Here is a 15,145-nt window from a genome sequence, read left to right as displayed (position 1 = left end):
ATATTAGATTGATAATCTTTGAGGATTAGCACAGAAAATATTGCAAATTATTTTTGTCTCAGTGTAATCAGATGTAGCTGCAGACACCATGGGGCCTTTTAACCTGAGCACAAATCAATAAGCTGAGACTGACATTTCCCTCTATTTCCCTCTCATCTTCCACTGTATCTATTGTATTGTATTATCTTTCTTTCACTGCAGGAGTACATGCAGCGCTTTACCATTGTCTACTGCCGTCTGTGAGTGTGAGTGAGTCTAGCAGCTCTCAGCCCCGCCCGATGGTGAACGGTCTGCGCTGTCTGAATTTACATGCCGCCTGATGGAAACGCTGTAAAGATAGTTGCCCAAATCCTCACGCAGACAGATTACCAAATAAACAAGGCTGAATTATAATGCTCATAATCTCAGGCACACATCAGGTTGTAGACGCTCTGGCACAGATTTGTTTGGTCTGAGAGTTAATGACTTTGGATTTAGGACACTAATTTGGAGTCGGACTCTCATTCCGCAGCGTGTTAAAAACAGCTCGGTGATGAAAAGGAGAAATAGCACGGCCTCGGGCCACATCAAGAGACAGTGTTGGGAAAATGTGGGTCTTGTGCTAGAAAGCTACGCTTAGAATGGTGAATATGGCCTTCTAGGAATATAAATATATAAAAAAGCATTTTTTAGACAAGTAACAAGCAGACCTTGACCTCCCCTCTACGTATTCAGTGTCTATCCCAGTCAATAACACTTCAAAATGAAAGGCTATGATGAAAATTAATTTGCAGGGATTATTTGCACCCAAGGTTGGATAAAATAGACTTTAGATGTATTATGTGAAGAAGCAGTCATGTGTGAAGTTCCATGCCTGACCTCAAGTTCAATTTGTTATTGATGTACTGTGCTGCCGATTCAGCAGCCGGCATGGAATAACTAAGAATTTCAGCATACCGAACAACTTTATATGGTGTCTTTACTTGTTCTCTTACTCAATTTCCCATATGCTGAGCCAGTTTCATGGCCCCTAGGCCTGTGAAAGCCACTTGGATCTTGCTTAAGAAATCCATGGTGCTGACCGGACAATATTGCAGTCTTTCTGCTATACTCGAAATCTTTACATTCACCCAAGAAACAACTCCGGCTTCTGTTCCTTAATGGTATACCACCATTATAGTCCCTCTTTGTTTTCAGTTTTTAGCTAGATGGTCAGCAATGTCTGTTTGAACTGTCTATCACAAGAGCACACTCAGTCTGTCTGGCTGTCTCCCTTTTTTCAAAGCTTTAAAACATGTATCATGTTTCATGCCAAACTGTGCTGGAGTTTAATTCACACCTCCACTCCGATGGGAGCTTTTTTTACTCCCCCCACTTTTTTATATTTTGTTCGAACACCTGCAGTGGGCGTGAAGGAGCACTCAATTTGCCAGCGTTTCTGTTTATCAGTCAATGTACAGCCGTCAACAGACTGAAAGCGAAAACTTTCCCGAATGCAGCAATGCTGTTGCTTTGAACGTAAGGCCTTGAGAGTGTAAAAGCATAAATTATAGGCTAATGGTTGACAGAGCGGCAAAGAAAGATAGCGACTGATAGGGAGTCAGCAGCTCGGAGCTCTCGCTCACTCTGTTTTTCACTGCATCTGATAAACAATAACAAGGATACGCGAGTAATTACAGCATTCCACTAAAATGTTTTTTTTCTTTTTTTCAGAAATCAATGAGAGGATAAAAAGATACATATTCACATTTGACTTTAGAAGACTTTCAATAGATCCTTTTAAGATGTTAAAGTCTTTCAATAAATCACAGGTTTCTTTAGTGTGTGTGCGTCAGACTGCAGTAAGTTAACCCTCTACATGGATAAACAAGGCTCACCAACTGTATGTCAGACAGGGCTCTGCGTCGGACTGTCAGTAACACACGGGGACGTCCATGCTTCAGTTCATCTCATCCTCTACACATCAGATTTCAACACAGGAGACTGCCTTTGACAAACATTTTCTGATGACTCAGTCATTGATGGAGAAGAGGGTGAATACAGGAGGCTGGCAGAGGAGACTTTGTTCAGCGGTGCCTTTAACTCAACACAACCAAGGAGCTGCTGGTGGCTGTTGTTTCACTTGCTTTTTATTGGTGAACTGCCTAAATGAGCAAAGTAGGACTAAACACACCCGTGGTTTATCTCATTTTCACTCTATGATGTAAATCCCTACACTCGAAAAGATATATATAAGTAGAGGCTCTGTGCAATCTAGAGCGCATCCTAGAACAGAGAGAGAGAAAGATGATGGCCAAGCTCCTGGTAATCACAGACAACCCCTCCCACCCCCTACATGAAGCCCCAATGCTCTGGGCAGCTCCTTCAGTTGACTCACTGCTCCACCTGTGCAGGTCTGTCTTGTCCCTGCTGCTGTCAGACTGCTCGATCGCACTGTAGTCTCTTGGGCTACTGTCTTTCTATCAGACACACACTTTACACACTGTGGTTTTGCAGTAATACAACAGTATTGTAAGCTGCTTTAATGCTGCTATCTGCAGTCTCAAGACATTTTACCCAACACCAAATGTAATTTACTCCAGTGCAAGTTATGCATTTAACTTTTTATTGCAACTTCACCGTCTCCCCACTACATCTGTGACTTTATTTGTCTCATTACGCTTTATAGTTAAGATCAACCTGATCTGTTCTGCTGCTCTTGTTGAGCTTGCATTTTTCTGTTCCCTGTCACAGTTTCATTTGGGGACAGGACTGATTCAAATAAAGACATGAAACGTCTACAGAGTGCAAGCAGACACCAACCTGATGCAGAATGCAGCTTAATCCACACCGTTCGCTTCCAGGACAGTCTGTATGAGGCTGGCTCGGGAAATCCAGCTCTTCATATAGTAAACGTAGGAGGGATTAACTCTAGTGATTCACAATTCAGGTCAATCTTCCCCGGCAACAACAGAGGAAGAGATTTTGCTAGTATTGATGGGAGCTAAACCCTGAAAGCTTCAGCTTCAAGGCAGGACAAAAGGAAAAAAAAAAATCCATGCTTTCATATATCCTCAACTGGTGGACTCAAAATGCAAAAGCATCGTGTTACTTCCAGACTGTCTCAGAACGGGTGATACCAAGGTTGTATGAGTGACGAGCAGAAACGGGAACATTATTTAGCACATTTCTGGCACTTGTAGAAAGCAGGCCAGGTGTTGAGAAAGTGGGGTAAAGTCTCATTACGAGGCAGAGCACAGGTCACCTCCCGCGGGCCTCTCCTCTCTTTGCATCGCTCCTCTCCGTTTGCTCTGTTTGACTTTTCCATCGCAGTGAGACTTTGGGTTTACTTTGGCTGAGATTTATACTCGGAACGGTGAGAGTTGGGAAACAGCTATTCTGAGCGATTACCTCATTTACCTTGTGTTACCCCTCATTGTCTGCTGGAGTTTTTAATAGCACAGAGAAATTCACAGCTTTTTTTCTACATCACAGGTGGATGTTAAAATGTGTTAATGTGTGCACAAATCTATTGTCGCCCATGGAAGATGCATACATTTTAAGCCTGTAATTCCTTTTTATTAAAATCATAATCCAAGTATTTACAATTAGTCTAATAGGTATGTATCGTATTTCCTACTCCACAGACCAATTAAAGAAGGCAGAATTGACCTTATAACAGAATTAGGATACTAGATCATCTGCTGGATCGTAAAGAGATTGAAATGAAAAGTAATGAATGGTTTTAACACCCAGCAGTGGCAGTTTGATTCTAAACGGCGGAGAACCGAAGTTGTCATAATCAATCTAAAGGTATTTTCGCAACGTTAGCTTTTTGACAGAAAACCGCTTTCAGCCGCTGCTGATCTGTCACATTTCATCTCATTGCAATTTCATGGGTAAACATTTGTGGAACGAAGTGGAGAAATCTCCTGTCTTCATCTGAAATGAATGGCCCAAATGTTTCATTGCCTCTGCAATCGCCTGGTGGTTAATATCTATTGGGATGAGTGTATTAAAGCAAGCCCCATATGATGAGTAGCTCCCTCCTTCCCCCGACGGAAGACGGAAATTACAGCTCAACGGAACATCATTTCATTCAACTCGTATATTCATTAAAGGGCGATAGGAAGCGACAAGCGAGGTTTTAATCAGAGCATTTTCAGGGAGGGGGAAAAAAGAATCGTCTAAGAATTGCTTTTCATTACTGCTTCATAAACATTCTTCATCTTTTTGATCTGACCTGCAGTTGAAACTGTGGTGTTTGATTGGAGAGGGAAGAATAGGGGTTTCATCAAAGCAAGGTAGTTCCGTTTAGGAGTGCCTTTTTTCCCACACTAGGAAGGAGCTTAATTTTCTTAAAAGTTGGGGTGATAGATCAGCTAGATGACAGAGATAAACCACTGGTTCAGCCCTAAGTTTCTTTCACTTAATTTCACAAAGTCGCCAAGCCTATAAATCAGTGTTGGATCTCTGCTGAATTTGGATATCTGCATAGATGGCCTCACTGCCGTACTTTCTCTCTTGATAGGATAACAGCATGCTAATTAACTGTCTTATGTAAAGAGGAATAGTTTCAGGAGGTTATTAAATTCCACTGGAAACTGTAAAAGCGGGGATCTCTCCAGTCCCCAAGCAAGAGTGTGCCGCCTGTCAGCGCAGAGGGAAAAACTGCTGACGGAGGCAGGGTTGGGGCCCCTGGGACACCCGCTCCTCACTCCCCCTCTCCATCTTCTGCTGCGCCCCTGGCCCATAGCTGGGTTACTATAATAAACAGCAGCCAGCGCCCTCACTTCCCCTCAGTTCCATCATTCTCTCTTTTTGCTGCAAATTCTGCGTGATGAATCTCCTTCGGCAGCTATGCATATGCAAACACACTGGCAAACGAGAGAAATTATACATGGGCAGCTTAACTCCTACACTGCACTGCTCTTTTGAAAGAAGATACATGGGCACAGGCTGTGGCTTGCCTGCATTTTGATACCATTATTTGGGATGCCAAAAGTTCGGCCAGCGTCTGAATAAAAACAATCCTTGTTTTAAAAAAATGGAGCAATTTTTTAAAAAGGCCATTTTCTGCCTCAGGCTTGCTGGTGGTTGGCTATGAATGCACATCATTCGTGTCCACTTGTTTGCTTGGAGAAAGCTGCCGCGAATGTTGAGTACAGCGAGCTCCACCAACTCCAGCATTGAGAATGTGTTTCTGTGACTGTGCATTTTTTATCCATGGGTGGATTCCACATTGAATGCATGATCAGATTTAACAAGACTAAAGCTGTGTTCCAAATCCATGATACATACTAAAGCTAAGCAGGTTTTGATTATGTAGTGCGACACTGGAAAAGTGACAAAATTAAGTATACTCCAAACAGTCAGTATTCTGACTAAATCCCTCTGATATTTGAATGTGCTGTTGATGAACACTGTTCTCCCACAATGCAATGCACAAAAGAAATGGAGCAGCTACTCACAGCTGCAAAAAATTAAAACAAATTATGGACGGTAGTAAAAGAGCTTTGTGAAAACAAAAAATAACTATCAAATCCTTGGAAAAACATTTTGATGTCTATTTGTGAAATTGAATTGCCATCTGTCTTCCAAGGTCGCAGTCTGATATGATTCGGTACACACATTGTAGCATTTGTATGTTGATATGTTTGTATAGTAACTGCAAAGACAGCAGACTGAAACAATTATTATATGATATATACTATATACAACTGTAGTATGCAACTGGGAAACACTACAGAGTTCTACAGCCCTTCTGACAGCTCTGTGAGGAAGTGCTAACGTCAGCATGCTAACATGCTCATAATCACACAGTTAACCTGCTCTCATTTAGCAGGTTGCTCCAATATTTGTTAAGGTATTTCACAAAAAGCTATTTTATTTGTTTGTTTAATAGGGACAGAGCACATTAATGAACATCAATATAAAAATAAAAGATGCTGGAATTAGCGAAAAAGCAAATTTTCCTCTGCAGTCCCTAGGCAAGTAACAGTAACATTACAAATGGCTTTACATTAAAATGTCAACCTGATTGTGGCACCATAGAAACATCAGGAGATCAACAAAGTTAAAGTATTTGTTGTTTCCGTCTGGAACAAAACATCCCTAGAGGGCTTAAAACACCTGAATGTAACAGGATGAAATAAAATGCAACATGTGAGTTATATTCCTGATAACTCGGAACAATGGCCTGGTAAAAGCCCCCATGTACAGGCAACAGAGAGGATTACAATCCTGCCACAGTGCTCAAATCAAGCATGTTTTTGTCTGGATTTTTCCGCCCCGGTGTCATCTAATGCAATCATCCTTCAATCAGTGTACAACGGTGAAAATCTAATCATACTGGTTTGAGGTTTCAGAAAGCCATCTGCTTTAATCCAATTCTTGACAAATATCCCTGTCACGGCGCTCCCTCTACCACCGTAACTACTACCCATTTCAGCAGGCTAATTTTACAGGTTCATCTTGTTAGGGATGAAACAGATATGAAGGGTTGACGGTGTTTGAATTCTGGGGACAGCCGCTGCTACCTCCCACACCCATACCCATCCCACCGAGGGCATTTTCCATGGCTGTGACCCCGGCTGGCCCCTCAGACGTCTGGACAATGACGGACAGACACTGAACTTCTTTCTGCCTGCCAAAGCCCCCTGCCTCACTCCACATCTTGCATTCTCTGGAGCCTGGGCGTAGGAATGCCTTTCCGAGGCATCTTTGCAATCCTAAAGGGCAACTCGCTCAGCCGTGAAAAACAGTCGAAATACTTACACTTGCCATAAATGCCTATAAGCTAGGCAATCTTTCATGCTTTATAATGTTGTCCCGGCAACACTGAAGGCCTCTGATAGGGAAAACAAAAGACAAATGACTGACCGTGCCCTTTTCTAATCTATCAATTTCTTCTAGAGCCCTTTGTCCTTCAAGCCGAATGCTGCATGTGGGCCTGGCTACACGCAGCTGTGATTGTATCACCCTGAAAATGCCTTGGACAGTGTTTGAACTTGCTCAGACACATTTATTCGATGACCTTTAGACAAAACCAACTTGACTGAGATGTTACCGGAGTTCAACCTGACATATCTGCTTCCCTGTTGCAAATAGGGCCTGTCAACTTACTGGAAATCTCTATCAGACTGTCCTGCACAAGAAAAAATGAGCCGTTTACAGGTAGATGTGGCATGTATACGGGCCCCCATAGGATCATTTAGTGATATTAAGCGCTTCCTGGCATTCTGTAGAGCCATTGGAGTGTCTCCATCCTGCTGGGTAAGTGAGTGGACTGGTACCATTAGCAGACAGACTGTGGGCACTGGCTAGAGACTTAAGACCCATTGTTAGAGGAGCAGTTTAAATACCAGCATGTTGTTAATACCCCCACACGCTGATTCACACATGCCTCTGCACATGCACACGGAAAAGCACATACACGTCAACACTCCTACCTTTGTGCTCTATCTCCAAGAAATCACCATTTCCAATAGCTCCTCTGTCTCCCTGTGTGTGTGTGTGTGTGTGTGTGTGGGGGGGGGGGGGGTCGGTACAGTATATAACAGTGCAGTTCTTTCTGGTAAGAGAAGTGAATTGTGCTGTATAACCACTTAACCCTCACCCCCTCCTATGCCACCCTCCCATGGCAATCCCAATAAAACCTGGATTATTTTTATAACACAACGTATGGCTGCTGACTTTACAAGCTCCCCTCCAGCTCCTGGGTGCGAGAGAGGGGAGAAGAGAGGAAAAAGGAAAGAAAGGCCAGGTCAAAACCGCTCTATGTTTCAAAAAGGGCAGCATATCCAAAACCATCAATGAAGGCCTTTTCTGCTGGGAGGAAAATATAAACACACTGACTGATCCTTTTTCTTTTGCTTCAGTCTGGTTCCACATAGAGCTCTACTGTAGCTACAGTTCCCAACCAAATCTGGTGGCTTTCCTTTCCTGTCCACCAACATCTTTATCTTGTGGAAAAGTCAAGTTTATACAGTTTGTACAGTTAAAGAGCTTTTCCCTGTCTGCAATGACAAAGGATGGCAGAAACATTTAGAATCTTGGGAAACTGCTTGTTACAAATCCAACAATGTTTCATTACAGTTTCACTACAGGTTATTAGGTCTTCTAGTTAAATTATCCCAAAACGTATTTGGGTGGAGAAGTCAAAAGAAAAGCGGGAGGGAACGGTAATTTTCGTTACATACTATATTATTTATATTCCAAAGAATTGTCAGATTTATTATATGAAAAGAGATCAAAACAGTTACATTAAAGGTGTGTTTTTTTTCATATACAAGGCATCGTTATGTCTAGCAAAGAATATTATTATTTCCTCTAGCCCATACTGTACACTCACTGTTACACTCAGAAGGCATAATTGCTGTAAAGTCATATAAAGTTCAGTCTCATGCAGCAACACATTTTGTCAATTGTTCTACTAATCAGTGTAGTATGATGTAACATGATGATACACAATATGATAACTTTAATATATCTTTGTGGAATAATCGTATGTGTAAAATCCCCTTATTTGTAAAAAGGGGAGCTTACTGGTGGTGTAGCACTTAGTAACTCAGAAAGTTGCTGAAAAACATGGCACATCTTTTGTGATCATCATCTTAAATTCTTTGTGCTTTTCCTCTTTTAGTTAATTATTGTTAATGGGTTGTACCAACACAATATTGTTGTTATATATTAATAATTATTATTTTTCCAATGTCAAGGTAGGGTTAAAATAAGATGTCAAAAAGTTGGGGAGGGTGTTGTTATTTTAAAAAGTTAGACCTAATGCTAGAAAATAACTAGTTCGCACAATGTGTTGTCCGACCGCGTAAGAAAAAAATGGTTAATTGAGAATCTTTTAGATATGACGGCACACGCTTTCTCTCTGGAGGACATTCGCTCTCGGTTGTTCACACCAAAGTGCCAGAAATAAATATTACAAATATTGTAATGAACCAAAAACTAGAGCTTCAGAGAAAAGCTCAAACCCTGATTCTTTTCTCAAGTTTGTACAGCTGGCCAATCACGGCATGAAGTGGTTGAGAATGTAGGATTGACGGTTTTGGAAAGTTACAGAAGCTGTTGGACGCAGCCCCCCCAATCCAATGTCGGGGAAAAGGCATAGGGGAAGGAGGGTGCAAAGGCTGAGAAGTTGCTTTGATGAAGCATGCTGCCTTTGGAAAACTACCACCTGAATCATTTTTTACAGTCCTTAATTTTATTGAGTGAACATATTGCAACAACATTGGCTGCCAAATCTGTTTGATTTCCCCCAACACTGACAAGAGGCAGTTGAGATATGACTGCGAGAAAGAGAGAGCAACTGCCAAAGAGGAGTGTGATTAATATGCCAGGTAATGTAACTCACAATTTCTTGGACTCCTTTCAAGAAGTAATATATTAATTTGCTTATTAGTCCCTTGGAAAAGTATTTTTACAACACTGTATTACCTTGCTGTAAAATTGTCAGTCCTCTTATCCTCTAAAACTGGGACTCAACTTAATTTCCCTCTCTGTGCGCCTCGATAAAATCAAAGTTGAGAGAATATTTCCTCCAGGCAAAGCCAACTTTTCTGCCATTTCTCATCTGAGCTCAGCGCAATGTGCGTGGGGACGATGACTAATTCTATGAAAATTAATCAGGGCAACTGGGGGGTGGGATGTATTTCCTGGATAATTCAACTTTAATCTTATATTTAGAAGTGCTGATAACAAAAGTAACGACTTATTTCTGCGATTGGAAACTGTAATGTGTCATTACTTAAATTGAAATAGTAATTTGTTTCACTCCATTGTAGGGCGGCTCTGTGAAAAAGGCTGGGATGGGGTTGGGGGGTTGGTGAGGGGGTTGGTGAGGGTTGCAGGAGCTGCTGCATCAGCATGTGTGCAGTAATGTGATAGCGAGGCCTAGCCGCACAAAGAAAACACAACCAGCTCTCTAACAAGCCTCCCAGTAAGACCCTGAGAGGGGTGGGCGCTGGGTAGATGGGGGGTGGGGGACTGGGCAGCACCACTTTAGTAATTATGATGCCTTCAAATGCTAGTGGAAATATTGTAATTCTAAGTTTGGCACATATGAACAACATTAAACGTGGTAGCCTGAACAGCACAGATGTGACCTTTAGAGAGTAATAAAGCAGGGAAGCTGAGCCAACACCTGCTGGCAAATATGACAATATTTTATGTTTTAATCTCTTTTAGTGCCATATGTTCCTATTTTTATTTTAGTCATCATGTTTCATTTTATTACATATCATCAATTCTATTTTTGATGCACGCTATCTTCTATGTGGAGGTATCTGTGTGCTGTTTGAAGCCCACTTTTGCTATAGCGTCAATTTTTCTTCAACCAAAATAACCTGACTGCAGTTATACTGTAAGTCATATTTATGGCTGGAAGGAAAGGTTTATGTGGAGCATTTGAAGGTAGAGTTGCCCTCTTTAAAGCCAGACCTGTCCCACTTTCAACATGGTGCATGCATAATTTTGGAAGTAGGACTTGGTTAGTAGGTGGCAAAGCAGAGTTTTATGTTGCCTTCAGTTGCTCTGCATGAGCGATAGCATAGATGGTGCTAGAGATAATTCGGTGCTGGGGGGCTAGTTGGAGGCTTAATTTATTTATTGGTGGGAATATGGAATGTGTGGTAAATATGTGAACAAACAAGGCACAAATGTATTGAAGGTCAATTTCTATTATCATGTGTCTAGTACAAACTCGAAAGTACCACACACTAACAGGTGAAGGGGACCCAATTGCAGACAGAATGCACGCAGATGTAGAAATAACAACTTTAGAAAAACTTTAGGAAAAGTGATATGCAGGCAGAATAACAGAAAAACTACACAGCTTGCATCTGACAGAAAGACAGGGAGAAAATGGCCAGACGGACATTTATCTTTCTCTCTGTGCCATCATCAGATCAAAATTTGATTTAGGATCAAATACCTGCAAATTAATAACATCAGTGTCAGCTGTACTTTGCATTGAGTGATTATTAGCCAATATTTGCGTGGTAGACAATATTCCTGCTGAATATCACCATTGTAGCATCATCATTGTGAGCATGTTAGCAGGCTTACGTTAGCACTCGAAGCACCACTGTTCCCAAGTACAGTCATTCTGAGCCAGTAGCATGGCTGTAGATAACATAGAACACTATGATTGGATCGGATCCACCAGAGAATGGGAAAAACATCTGCCAAATAAAGGATTTATATGTCAGACATCTGGTACTTTAATGGTAGGGCTATGGTCAGGTTATTGTAATCCATAGCTGGACTGTAGAACCATCTAGTCCCTCCTAGTGTGAAGTCTGACAAAGAGTTCAAAAGACATAGCTTGTTGCTCCTTTAACATGAAAAAATAACTTTTTATATTATATATTAAAAATAATATTTGTTTACTGAAAGCACAAACATGCTCACACAAAGTTGTTGCCATGGTGTTTATGCTTTCCACCTCTGTACACTACATATTTATCACCAGGCTCAGGCTTTAGAGTAAACTCTATCCTACTTCCCTCATCCCAATTTACAATTTTCATATCCAACCTGTTTGATGTTTTCTTATTACATTTACTCTCACTCTGTGTTGTTCCAAAAATCTATTTAATCAAAAACATTTTCAGTATTTCTGTTCAAGTACTTGAAGGTGGCATTGACATTCTCCAGCTGAAGGGATCTGGGCGTGGGGTGGGGTGGGTGGTCAGGCCAGGACAGATGTGTTTAAGCTGGCAGGGAAAGTAAAATGGAGGAGGAGGGGTGGAGAAACTTCCCCCAAGGCCCTGCTGCTTTCATCGAAAAACACTTCCTAGTTCTGAACTTAATTCCCCCCCTCTGTCACTCCCTAGGGTGGTATCCCCTGACCGGGCTCAGTTTCACTGTGTGATGGACGCACATTGTGCTGGTGTTTATAAAGCGGGCTGCTATTGTAGCTCAGTGAGTAGAGGCCTGGATAACACAGCGCATATTGGATGGATTTGGGTCGTTGATTGTGTGACATAACGGTTCCATGCGACTTCTTTCCACTCTCATATACACATTTTCATACCGCGTACACACAAGCACACGTGTTCAGACACACTCACAGACAGTGCTCTGCTGTGCTGTCGTACAGACTCTGGTGGGATCAGGTGGTGAAGAGAACAGAGCATGCGCCTCTCCACTGGCGACCTGAATATGAACAACACACACACTGAGTGCTTTGTGAACAGTTCAAACTCTGTTCGAAATGCTATAATAAACACACACCGCACAGATGCACACACACCCCTGTGTCGTGTATTTGTATTTGCCCTGATCCAGTTGGGTAGAAAAGGGAGAAAAAAATCCTTTTGAAACCTGAAACTCTTCTCCATCAGCAGCCCCTGTGCTCCCCTCCACCAGGCCAGGAGCAGAGCAGCAGCAGCAGGAGAACACGGGCCTCTGTTGTCTCAGCCGGAGCCCTTTGGATACATTGTGAACCCCTTCTCCCTACAGACGCAGCAACATAGAGGCCTTGTTGTACTGAGGAGCATGTGAACGCACTGCTGACTTGAGTGCGGTGAGCAATGTGACTTGTTACTGTAATAAGGTCGGTCTGCGCTGACAGACTTGAGTTTGTGTGTGTGTGTGTGTGTGTGTGTGTGTGTGTGTGCACATTCATACTGCATGTGTCTGCATAGAAAGACGTGGATGACTTGGAGTCTTACAGTGTAGTATGTGTGTGTCATTTTAATTGCGTTTCATAATAACTTTACAGAAGCTCTCTCACTCAATGACATTGTATTGCTTGGCACTGTACGTGTATAAAATCCTCATAAAAAATGTGACAGCGGTGTAGTTGCATATTGCAACTCTCTCAATTCACCATCACCTTCCAAGCGTGAAGGAGAAACTATGGTGGCTGCAAAACGAAAAAAGCGAACAGCCCCATCTAGATCAAACTGGTACATTTTTACATGCTCTGACTTTGCAGCTAGTGCCACCAAAAACTCATTTCCACTTTTCCAACATTTCAATTCACAAAAACTCATTTCAGATGAACTAGTGATGGATTCCTGACAGCCTCAGTCCAACATACTGCAATTCTTAATTCCAACCTGCATAAAGTTGCCTTATCCTTAGTAATGCTAACATACTAACAAGGTACCCTGACTCCAGACCTTTGTCTAGCTGCCTACCTAACTACTCTACATTCATGAAAAGGTAGTGACAGAAAAATGGCAACAATGGCTGAGATTGACGCAACTGTACAGAATATTGTCAGTCAATTACAGACACAAACACATACATATTTCTATGATTAGTGTGAAACAAGCAAACTGCTCCTAGCACTGCCACTGCCGTTGTTTCTGAAAATAAATTTTCAAAATCAGCATTAATGAACACAACATCAGGGCTATTCAATGAAGAGAAACAGCTATTTAGTCTGAGAGAGAAAACTGACAAAGTACATTTTAGGCCAATGAAGTAGGCACTTTAAGCTGACAGACTGGCAAAGTATGGTTTAGACTGATGAAAGTTGAGCCAGGTCTGAAAAGCTTTTTCTCAGACTAAGTTACTGTAATTCCCCCCACTAGTGGGAGGGGACTAGCAATGTGCTCATGCTCTGCTAACTATATATATATATAGTATATGGCTGTAGACTTAACCTTGTTAATCTATATGTCAAACTCACTCTCACTTTCTCATTTGTGTACATGGATTAAGTTTAAATCTTTGTGTTTAAACAACTGAGGACTGGGCTGTAACACACTGTATTAATTCACTATGTTATCTCTGCTTGTATGTCCCTGTGCTGCACAGATTCTGTGCATGTGTTTACAAGCCATCTGTATGTCTGCCACCGCCTAAATTTGTGATTTGTATCTTCAATACGTTTTGCGCACTATGAGCATTTGTCACATGTGGAGGTCCGCGGGGGCCCTCTGGAGCTGCAGAGATCTGCTTAATGCACGGCAGCTACTGGAATCTCACTCATCTGCTCTGGAGTGAGCCGGCATAAACAGGAACCCCTGGGAGCTGGTAATATGTTAAACGATTTGACTCCAGTCCTGCTCAACCTTATCCAGCCAAGGCAATAAGAGATATCAGAGCGTGATGTGTATGCTTGTGCATGTCTCTGCGACAAGAGTATGTGTGGGTATTATGAGCACTGCCTTGAGAAGAATGACACTAAGCCAAAGGAGAGAGAAAAAAAGAAAAAAAAAGAAAGCAGCTGAAAAAAAGGATGCAAATTACCAAGAACAGGACTTGATGAAATCGACTGGAATTGCTCCCTTGGTGTGGCGGGCGAGGCTGTGCTGTCTTTTTGTGAACAGTTCAAAGGCAGTGGATATATCTCTGCTGGCTGTAATGCAGCCACATATATACACAGATATGGTGTGAGCCAGGTATATACACACACAGATAACAGTAAAGGTGTTGTCAAGTAAGTTGAGATCCCTGACCCGCTACTAACTGTGGAAAGTGAGGGACTTCCTATCATTGGTCTCTACATTGGAAAATCAGGTACCATCATGAGCAAAGCAGAAAAGCATCGAAATAATAGGAATTCTCCATCTGAACAAATGAGGAAGTGCACAATGAATATGATAACCAAAGCAGTAAAAATACTGAAGTTGATTTTATGCTCTAATATGAAATATGTATGTGATTATATGAGAAGTGTAACGTTGATTGAAGTTGATTATTGATTATAATTATGTAATAATGAAAAGAGAAATCATATATGAGACTAAATGTATGAAGTGAATGAACTAAGATGAGACTGTAGAAAAAGGGGAACAAAGGGTCAAGTCAAGTTGAGAGCTGGGCTACGAGCAAGAAGGCACGAAGGCCCTAGACAGGTTCGGACCGGCTCAGGAGTTGAGAGGATCGTCACGGTTCTAACAGGTTACTCTAGCCACAGAAATTAAACAGATCCTTGGGGCTTACTGTACAAGCCACTAAAATAATCCTAGCAATTAACAAGTGCACAGATCAGTAAGAGGAGAGCTGCCGTTAAGGAACGTGACTAGCGTGGTACCTGGCTCTAGGGCTATGCGGTCAGGTGCTGCACTAGAGTAAGCAGGGTAGGCGTTCGGATGAAGGCAGTTAGAAGCTAGGCGTGTCTCCTCGCCACCAGCTTAAATAACCTTTTTTAACCTAATAGGGTAATACTCATAGGAGAGAGGCTCGGACCCTTTATAACGGAGAGCTGGTCCGG

This window comes from Dicentrarchus labrax, unplaced genomic scaffold (assembly GCF_905237075.1).
Source record: "Dicentrarchus labrax unplaced genomic scaffold, dlabrax2021, whole genome shotgun sequence".
Lineage (NCBI taxonomy): Eukaryota > Metazoa > Chordata > Actinopteri > Moronidae > Dicentrarchus > Dicentrarchus labrax.
This window is presented reverse-complemented; position numbering follows the sequence as displayed.